We start from the raw sequence: 9208 nt of genomic DNA, 5'->3' as shown, positions 1-9208 counted from the left end.
GAAGCAAATATATTGTACAGCATGCCTAAGGTATACGTGAGGAATCTCACATCAAACGGCCTAAGGATAGAGAAGTTCACTTAACATTCATAATTATTATAATGACCTTGTTTGTTCTGGAGTTCAGTTTAATGTGCAGACTTTAAATTAAAAAGAATTCCCATGCCTTGGCAAAATACTGTTTTAGCCTACTTTTAAATACTGAATGAAAGGATTACAGAATCATGAAGTTAAGGATTGCATTACCAGTTTGCTCTAGCAATATTCCAGAATGTGTGATTCAGTGTCATTCTGTACCACACTCCCGTATCAGAAAATTTCTCTCCTGAGAAATGAGGACCAGGAACAAGACTTCTGCCTTTTGTTAGTGGCTTCTCCTGTCTTAAGTCACACATGTTCTCATTTTTCTCATTGTTGTATTGCTTTTAGGTAGAGGAAAAATCTGAAACTTGAAATGTGAGACAATTATGTACTAGGAAGAAGAATAAAAAGTTACTTTCTCCCAGAAATGCTACAACTTAAGTGGCAAGGGGTATTCATTGTCCTCATAAAGGACTTTGTTATAAGTTTTTTTTAAAACTTCCTTGTTGCACCCACTAATCTCAAGCATGTAGTCACTGGTGCTTCTCCTTCAGCTACTGCAGCCGTGCATGAAGAGGGAGCTCTGTGTAAGCAGCAGTGACTACTGGAGCTGTGTCACACTGCAAGACCCTTTCCCTCACATACCCTGTGCAAAATCTGATACTTTGCTGCTCGGAGGGAGCCTGAAGCACTTTTACCTTGGAGTCTTAGTCCTCTGTATCTGGTATGGACTTTGCATGTTTATTTACTCACCCATGGGCATCTGATTTTTTGGATTTGCAGAGCAACAACCTATATATCTGCAGTTCAAATGTATAACCTGTTTTCTAGCTTTGTATCATCTGGAAGGACTTATACCCGGTCTCTAGTTCACTTGCTTTTAGCTTCTTTATCAAGAAAAATCCATTTTACTTACAGACTCATTTGATTGAAGAAAAAAAAATATAGCACATATTGCAATAGTGTCATGAGTTTGTTACCGTGAAGTAATATGGCTGAACAAATGATTGGAATCTTGAAATAAAATTAGCATCAGCATTAGAGAAGTTGATACAGGTAGGAGAGACAAGAGTGGGACTGCAATAGTAAAAAAAAAAAAAAAAAAAAAAAAAAAAAAAAAAAAAAAAGAAAGAAAAAAGAAAGATTTGGAGGGACCCTAGTCGTGGCAGCATGTTCCGAGATGAAGAATTACCATCCCAGCAGATATGATCTACAGTTAATCATACATGCAAATGCTATATCATTGGTGAATTCTTTCTGTTTCATTTTCTTTGCCTACATGTTTATGAATGGTAAATACTTCCTTTCAGTTTCTTACCCTTTCTTCAATAGTGTTAGATTCTCCAGTTACATTGAATTAATTAATTAATGTGTCATGATCAAGATTTTCAGAATATTTTTTCCCCTGGAAATTTTGAAGACTACTGAAACGGTTGCAGTAATCAAGTAAGAAGGCTTTACTTGGCTGATGTGCTGAGAGAGGCTTTGCTTTGTATTCTGCAAGTCCACTGTGTTCTGCTGCCTTTGTAGAACTGCTGTCAAAGGAAATCAGCATAACAGAATTCAGTCCATTCTCCTTATTCAAATTATATGACTATCATTTCTTCATTTTCATATGATTGCCCTCTGCTATCTTTGTGACAACTATATGTCCTTGAGTATAATAATGGGAAATGAAATGTAAAAGTGCTTGTTTTCCTAACACAGAAGGAAACTGTTTCCTGTTTCCTAACAGATTGTCATTTGGCAAACAATGCTTTTAAGTATACTGCTGAGAAAATTAGTATTTTTGTCAATGAAAAATGTGGAAAAAAGAATTAATATAAACTCTGGTTTTATTTTTGTTTCCCAGCTACTGTATTTTATAATAGCATCAGAAAGAAGTGTTGGGCTTTCTCCTTTGAGTATTGATACAAATCGCCTCATCCATAGGAAAATAACACACCTATCACTATTAGTCTTTTGACCTCCTTGTTATATAACCTATATCTGCAGGAAGGAAGTGTAACAAGATTGGGAACTTAGGCCTTGTCTCATCACAGGTAGGATGATCCTCCCTACCCCCAGCAGAGGCCCTGACAGCTTCCTTCCAAGAACATTGCTCTTTTTCACTTTCTTCAATACCCTGAAATTTGGTCAGCTAATTGAGCAGTTTTAACAAGGTCAGTCAACTTGTTCTGTAGATCTGCCTGGGAAGAGTAGAGGTAGATGTAGGAGTGCAAGCTGGTATATATCTGATTTTGTTGAGTTTAGCCCTTGATTTATTGTTTGTTATTGTATAATTGGGTTTCAGTTTCTGTCAAACCAAGTGCTGTAAGCTAGAGCCACACATGTACAAGCAAAGCAGCATTTCAGAACCAATTGTACAAAATTCATCTGTCTTTCAGTTGTAACTCCTTCCTGGCATATCACACACTTATGGGTTAAATAACTGATTAATGAAGAAACATACCCATTTGAATAACTAAGAGAAATGCAGTATCCTGTTGCAAAAGCAAGTAACGAGCTACTGATAAAAAAGGAAGCCCTCTGTGATCTCTGGATATTGCTGTCTGTGATAACACAATATTAATTAAATGATGGTGGAATCATGGACAGCAACTGCTTATCAGAAAAAATTGTCTTTTCATTTCCAGTTGGCACTGAAGGGATTCAGAATGATTTGCTGTGCCATGAATGAGACGACAAATTTGCATCTCAGACATCCAAAAAGGGCAGAAACAGTTTTATTCATCTTGTATACAGTCTCCTTCTTGTACAAAGCAAGGCATATCTTTTGTCAGATAGACTACCATATGGTATGGCCACAAGGATAGTCTTGTCTCATCATTTAATGTTATTAGTTTTGCTCATTTGTAAGTACAGGATACAAAAACGAATGGGCACCTTAACACCTGTCCATCATGGCTCATGAGAACCTGAAAAAATGCTTTTTAAATAGCCAAAAGTGCTTGAACACCACTTAGTTTCTTTTGTCAAGTTCTCCTGTCTGAGCTGAATACAGAATATGTTCAGAATAGAATAGAATATCAGAATAGAATATGACTATGGATACATAGAAGACGTTGATCTTAGTAATGAGAGATCAGAGAACACAGAACCAGCATTGAAGTAGGTGAGTCCTGTATGAAGCTAAGAGACAATAACTCTATGTGGCTGAAGTGAAATGCTATTTCTATATATTCCTTGGTAATAAAAGGTATAGTAGTGTCTCCTTTTGCCTTATCTTGGAACTTGTAGGGATCTCAAATTCATAATTTAACAGTATAGTGACATAAGAAAGGGTTAAACAAATATAAAAGTTTCAGCTAAGGGGCTGATCTGGTTCATGACAAAAATCTTTCCACCAAAAATATTGATTCAGTAGAGTATGTTAGCATAGGTGAAGTCTTCCAATATAGAGAGCGGACCAAATGTAAAGCATGGTTAAACCAGTTTCATAAACATCCGTGTAACTTCAGAAGGGAGATGTAATCAGAGCAGAGCTGCCCTGCAACATGCTAGATAAATGTTCAAAGCAGTAGAGAACAAGAGCTATAATCCAGAAAACCTCTCATTTTAATAGGAGAGTTGTCAAACAAAAAATGCAATGCTCATTGGTACATGGAAGAAGAGCAAAAAAGGAGGAATCTTGTTATAATTCATGATAAACTTAGAACAGATGTTCAGCAGTTAATGACTAGCTAAATTGTTTTTTATTTTTTTAATTCTAGAATTTTAAGGGAAGGGTTGCAGTAAGTGTATTTGTTATTAGTCCCTGTTGGCATACTTGGAATAGTAAGTCATGCCTAGATCTTACAATCTAGATGGATATCTTTAAAAACATGACAAAAGGATGCAGGTCATGTCACAAGCCTGTGGCAGAACGAAACCTAGAAAAGGTCTCCTAGACTGAACCCAGTGAAGACGTCCATTTTACACTGACTTTCCCACTGCTGCCAGGAGGTATGCATGAGAACAAGATGCCAGTAACAAAAAAGATGCATGTTTTCATGATTAGATTACCCCCTTGGGAACAGAAAAGACAAAGGAAACCTATACTTATCTATAAATCTTATAAACTTAATTATATTTTTCAAGTGTATTAATAAAAACCTAATTACAAATGCATTGCTTCTCCCTCCCATTGAACTGGAACTATATCAGGAAAATAAATAGGCTGGCAATGGGAACCCAGAGTTTAAAAATGATGTTATAGTCAATGGCTGTGAGAAGAAACCAAGTAAATTCTTGCTGCTGTTTTGTGTCTTTATTTTTCAGATCTCTTTTTTTCTTTTCTTTTTGTCAATCTTCCTATTCCCAATGATCAGTTCTGCACAGCAACTTTATTAATGTGTTTAGCATTTCATTTCAAAGACTAGACTTGTACCTCCTGTGTCGCTCTGCCTCCCCTGAGGGAGTCTGCCTTTCCGAGCCTCAATGCAGGCTTGTAGCTAATGTCAGCTTCAGCATCACTAGCAGCTTTGATAGTCTCTGGTTTCCTTCAGCTTCTGTAATACTGCACTTTTTTCACCCTCTGGGTTAGCAGTAGCTCTGAAGGGTCATGGTTGCTATAAAATAACTGGCTGGCCAGCTGAGTGCCTGCAGGTCAGTGATTTCTCCACAGAAGCATTGACCTATGGTGTATGCTACTGTGAGAACATGCGAAGCCTCTGGCTGCCAGTAATGAAAAGTTCATTTATGTAATTGGCTAACATAATGTACTTTGTGTAGCTGTAAACCTGGGTTTGACTTGGGATTTATGGTCCTTGTGAGATAGAAATCCACCTTGTCTAACTTTATTGTGTGCTACGTCAGAGTACTGTTAAGTGTATACCTGTGTCAGTAGCTGCAAATTTGTGCTTTGGAGAAAAGATGCTTAACAGTTAAAATGTTTAACTCCTTCTCCTCCCTTTAAAATCCTGGTCAGGTGGGCAAATGGAAACTGACATGATTTACCCCAGAAATGTGCCATCTCGTCTCCTGTCTCCCTCACCAAGTAGTTCAAGGCCTCCATCAGTTTGGCATACTTTGGCAGGCAAATGGCCCGCATAACGTGTGTTTGTACAGGTCCTTTTTAAAGCTGAGCACAGCAGTGGGAAGGAGGGAAAAGGCAGCAAAGCCTCCCGTGTTTTTTCTTGCTGTACTGTTGATCCCGTGAGTCAATCCACTCCTGCTTTCTAGGTAGTTCACCCTTTGTATGAGTTATCCTTCTGTGTCACTGAGTGATATTTCAGGAACCAAGTCAAACATTAAAAATAACTATTTCCTATCATTTAATTTTATGATTTTGTATTATTTTAGGCAGCAATTACTGGTTGACTCAGTCACTGTCAATGGAGAAATGTCATTTTAAGTAACTCAGGCCACGATTTGAACAAGAATGAGACTATTTGATAAGATGTCTACAAGTGAAGGTTGTAGCCTTGTCAGTGATGACATTACAAGTCCTATCATGTCCTGTGCAAACTGCCATAACCTCTAAATGGGGGCTTTGACAAGGTGAATCACTTCTGTCAAATGAAGGGATGGGTCAGAGCTAGGCTGTAATAATAAATGGAATGTTCAGTGGGCTTTTATTTTGTGGAGCCTTAAATTGACTTGAAGGATTTAATTAATAAATAAAAGATCTCATGAAAATTGTAGTGTAGCTTTTTTGACTAAAGAACCTGACTTCGGGCCTTGAAGAGACATAGATAAAGACATAATTTTAATGGTTCTGTGTGCTGTGCAACTTGCCTTTAAAAGGCTGAAAATTCTAGATATCAATATAGTTCAATGCATGTTTCTGGACTGATTAAAAATGTCATTAGGTTATGGTAAAATGGGTAATGTTGTATACAGTTATAAAGGTAGAGAGAGTCACATCCTCCGTGTGTTCTCACTCTTCTTGTACTTGTTCTTGAATTGGCCCAAATGTCTTTATACTATAAAACACTTCTGCTGATGAAATAATTTCTCAGCTGACCCCACCAATCAATTATTTCTTCATATTTTGATCAGGCAGTAATGGCTGAAGTGCAAGCAGAAGTAAATGCATAAACAAATGGCCTGATTCATGTGTCTGATCTAAAGACAAAAAAAAAAAAAAAAAAACAGTGCACCAGATGATAAAAGCCTTCTGCTTTGCAGAAAGGCAGTTGAACTTCACCCTCCGTGTTCACAAGGATGTTAAGTTGCAGACCTAAACCACCTCCAAAGTGAGTGGAATTGGCCTGAGGGAGGGTGCAGCCATGACATGAAAAGAAATGTGCAACAGCTTTCCATAGAGGCAGAAGTCTTACAAGGAATGAGGAGCGGCTGAGGGAGCTGGGATTGTTCAGCCTGGAGAAAAGGAGGCTCAGGGGCAACCTTATTATTCTCTATAGGTGCATTAAAGGAGGCTGTAGCAAGGTGAGGATTGGTCTGTTCTCCCATGTGCCTGGCGACAGGACAAGGGGGAATGGGCTAAAGTTGCACCAGGGGAGGTTTAGGTTGGATATTAGGAAAAATTTCTTTACCGAAAGGGTTGTTAGGCATTAGAATGGGCTGCCCAGGGAAGTGGTGGAGTCACCATCCCTGGAAGTCTTCAAAAGATGTTTACATGTAGAGCTTAGTGATATGGTTTAGTGGAGGACTGGTTAGTGTTAGGTCAGAGGTTGGACTTGGTGATCTTGGAGGTCTCTTCCAACCTAGACAATTCTGTGATCTTCTCTGAGCCATTTAAGTTCTACCTCAGAACCAAGCATTACCCAGGTATGTTCTGTGCAAAATAGTCTGTGGGAAGAACATAACTGAAAAAAAAAAAAAAAACATTGAGAAGCTGACGGGAAAAAGAGAACAAAAAATAACAAGGTGTGCACATTTAGCCAGAGCATAGGAGTTACAACAGCCATTCATTTGTAGCTGTTCATATACATACAGGTGACAACAGCTATTTACTGTCTTTGTTAACAGCTAGTGGGCTTTCACCTTTTTCCTGTAGAGTGAACCATTCTTTTGTAACTGTAGATGTGGTTTAATAAATTCTACTTCACTCAGATATCAGAATGGTATCTTATGTGCTTTGCAAAGCATTCTCTTTACAAGGCTTTTAAAACCTGTTTTTATATTTGTTCTTTGATGTAAGAGACTTTTTTTCCACCTAGCTCATAATACATGAAAGGCAAAAAATATAACAATAATTACCAACTGAGAACATTCAACGGGAAACAACAGCTTCTTTCCCAAAAAGAATATGAAGTTTTTCATATGGATTTATACTAATGTCTTTTAACAGATCTGTCTTGTATTAAAGGTTTTAGAGGTAATATGTGTGTTATATCAGAATACGCTGTCAGACACTTTGAAAGGTTCTTGTCAAGTTATCATCACTTTGTGAAAAATAATAAAACAGATCTTTTTTGTTTCTTTCTCAAGGTATTTCATAAAAATGTCCACCTTGATAAATCTCCTATAGAGAAAGTCTTTAGTCAAGATAACAGTGACCAACTTCTGTGACAGTCACTCCAGGTGACACACACAAAAAGTGGAGAAATAGCTGGCAGTGCCCTAGTTAACAGTCCTTACAGCTATTGTTCACCTTTCCTGTCTGCTGTGCCTATTCTTTTTTTCTGGGATGTTATATTTTTCTTGAGGTGTCCTTTTTTCACTCCTACTAGCTGAAATCCATACTTGTCTTTATCTTTGGGCCACCCAACAATAGTTTTGATAGTTTTCGATGTTGTTGTCTTCCAAGCCTCATCTGAAGAATAGCTTCATGTTCTTAGGTCTCTCTCTGCCTTAAAGTTTATTACTTCTTTTTATGGTAGAGGAACTGAAATTAGCCGAAATTTATTATTCTTCTGCTGATGCTCCAGGGCAGAAGCACTAAATCTCACTCTCTCCAAAGGCTTCTGTTACACCTCCCTTGCTTCTGTTTTATCCCCTCCTGCACCTGGGGTAGCCTAACCATGGTCTGCGACCTTTGGCCAATGTCATTCTTTGCCTTTGTCATTGCCAATGTCATTCTAGTTTTGCCTTTGCTGCTCAGTCTCAAGAAGTTGTCAGATACCCTGATGAGGAATGAGGCAACAAGGTAGCCTGTTCTCCATGATCCTTTGGGAGGCCTCTCAGCAGTGGTCCTGAAATAATTGTGCTGCAGGAGAGGAATGTAGCTCTGGTTTGTGCTGATGGCATCTACCAGAACTGCTCCCTGCCCAGCATGACCAAAATGCGAGTGATGTACCCTCATATGATCTGTCTAAACAATAGACTATGGAAGTTGCTCCATCTTAAATATTTGAGGGTCCAGAACAGCAAATATAATGGTGTTTTTTCCTCACATGGTTACCTGTGTGTCATACCTTGCATTCACTGACTGTACTATTTTATGTTAATAGAGTCCTTCTCCTCAAAAATGTCACTCAGGTGGGGATCTGGATCAACTAGTTGTTTAAGCCCTGTTGATATTTACTCCCTATTCCCAGTTGTGAGGGTGATTATCCTTTCCCCTTCCCAATACAGAAAATTTGCTGAGCTTTTGATGAAGGGTTACAATAGTGTCTGCAAAAAATGAAAATCAAAGAAAAGCTCCTTCCATAGGAACTTTTCCTGCCTCCCTGCCTTGTACATGCTCTCATCTGTCCTGCTCTTTGTAATAAGCCTCAGGCTAGTGAAATCCCAGGAGATTGGACTGCTCAGGTTGAGGTAATACTGCATAGTTTGCCAAATTAGTCTGTAATAATTACATTCTTAAACTGGTCTGTTCTCATGGTTAGTTTGGCTGGCAGAAAATGAAGAAGCTATTTTTGCAGCATATATACACCATATGAATATAATTGCTTGGAAGCACTGCAGACTCTAGGACAGAATGCTTTTTTATTTTTTTATTTAAAAATAAAAAATAAAAAAAAAGAAAGAAAGAAAGAAAGTATTTCTAATGAGCTTGAGGCACGCTGTGCTGTTGGCAGTTGCCTGGGTAACCACGACCAGACCTTTACCTGGATCATTCTGTGGAGGAATATACACTAATTCTGATATTTGGTTTCCACCCTGTTTTATGGAGATAAGGTCAAAAATATATCTTTAAACATGCCCCTAGTGCATGCATCAGAGAAAATGATCAAGCTATTGATCCCTTACACAGGAGACCTGTGTGTGACTGGAATAGCAAGCAGCTAGTTCCCTT

Source organism: Aythya marila, assembly GCF_965140915.1.
Source record: "Aythya marila genome assembly, chromosome: 14".
NCBI classification, from domain to species: Eukaryota; Metazoa; Chordata; class Aves; order Anseriformes; family Anatidae; genus Aythya; species Aythya marila.
Note: the sequence above shows the minus strand (reverse complement) of the source record.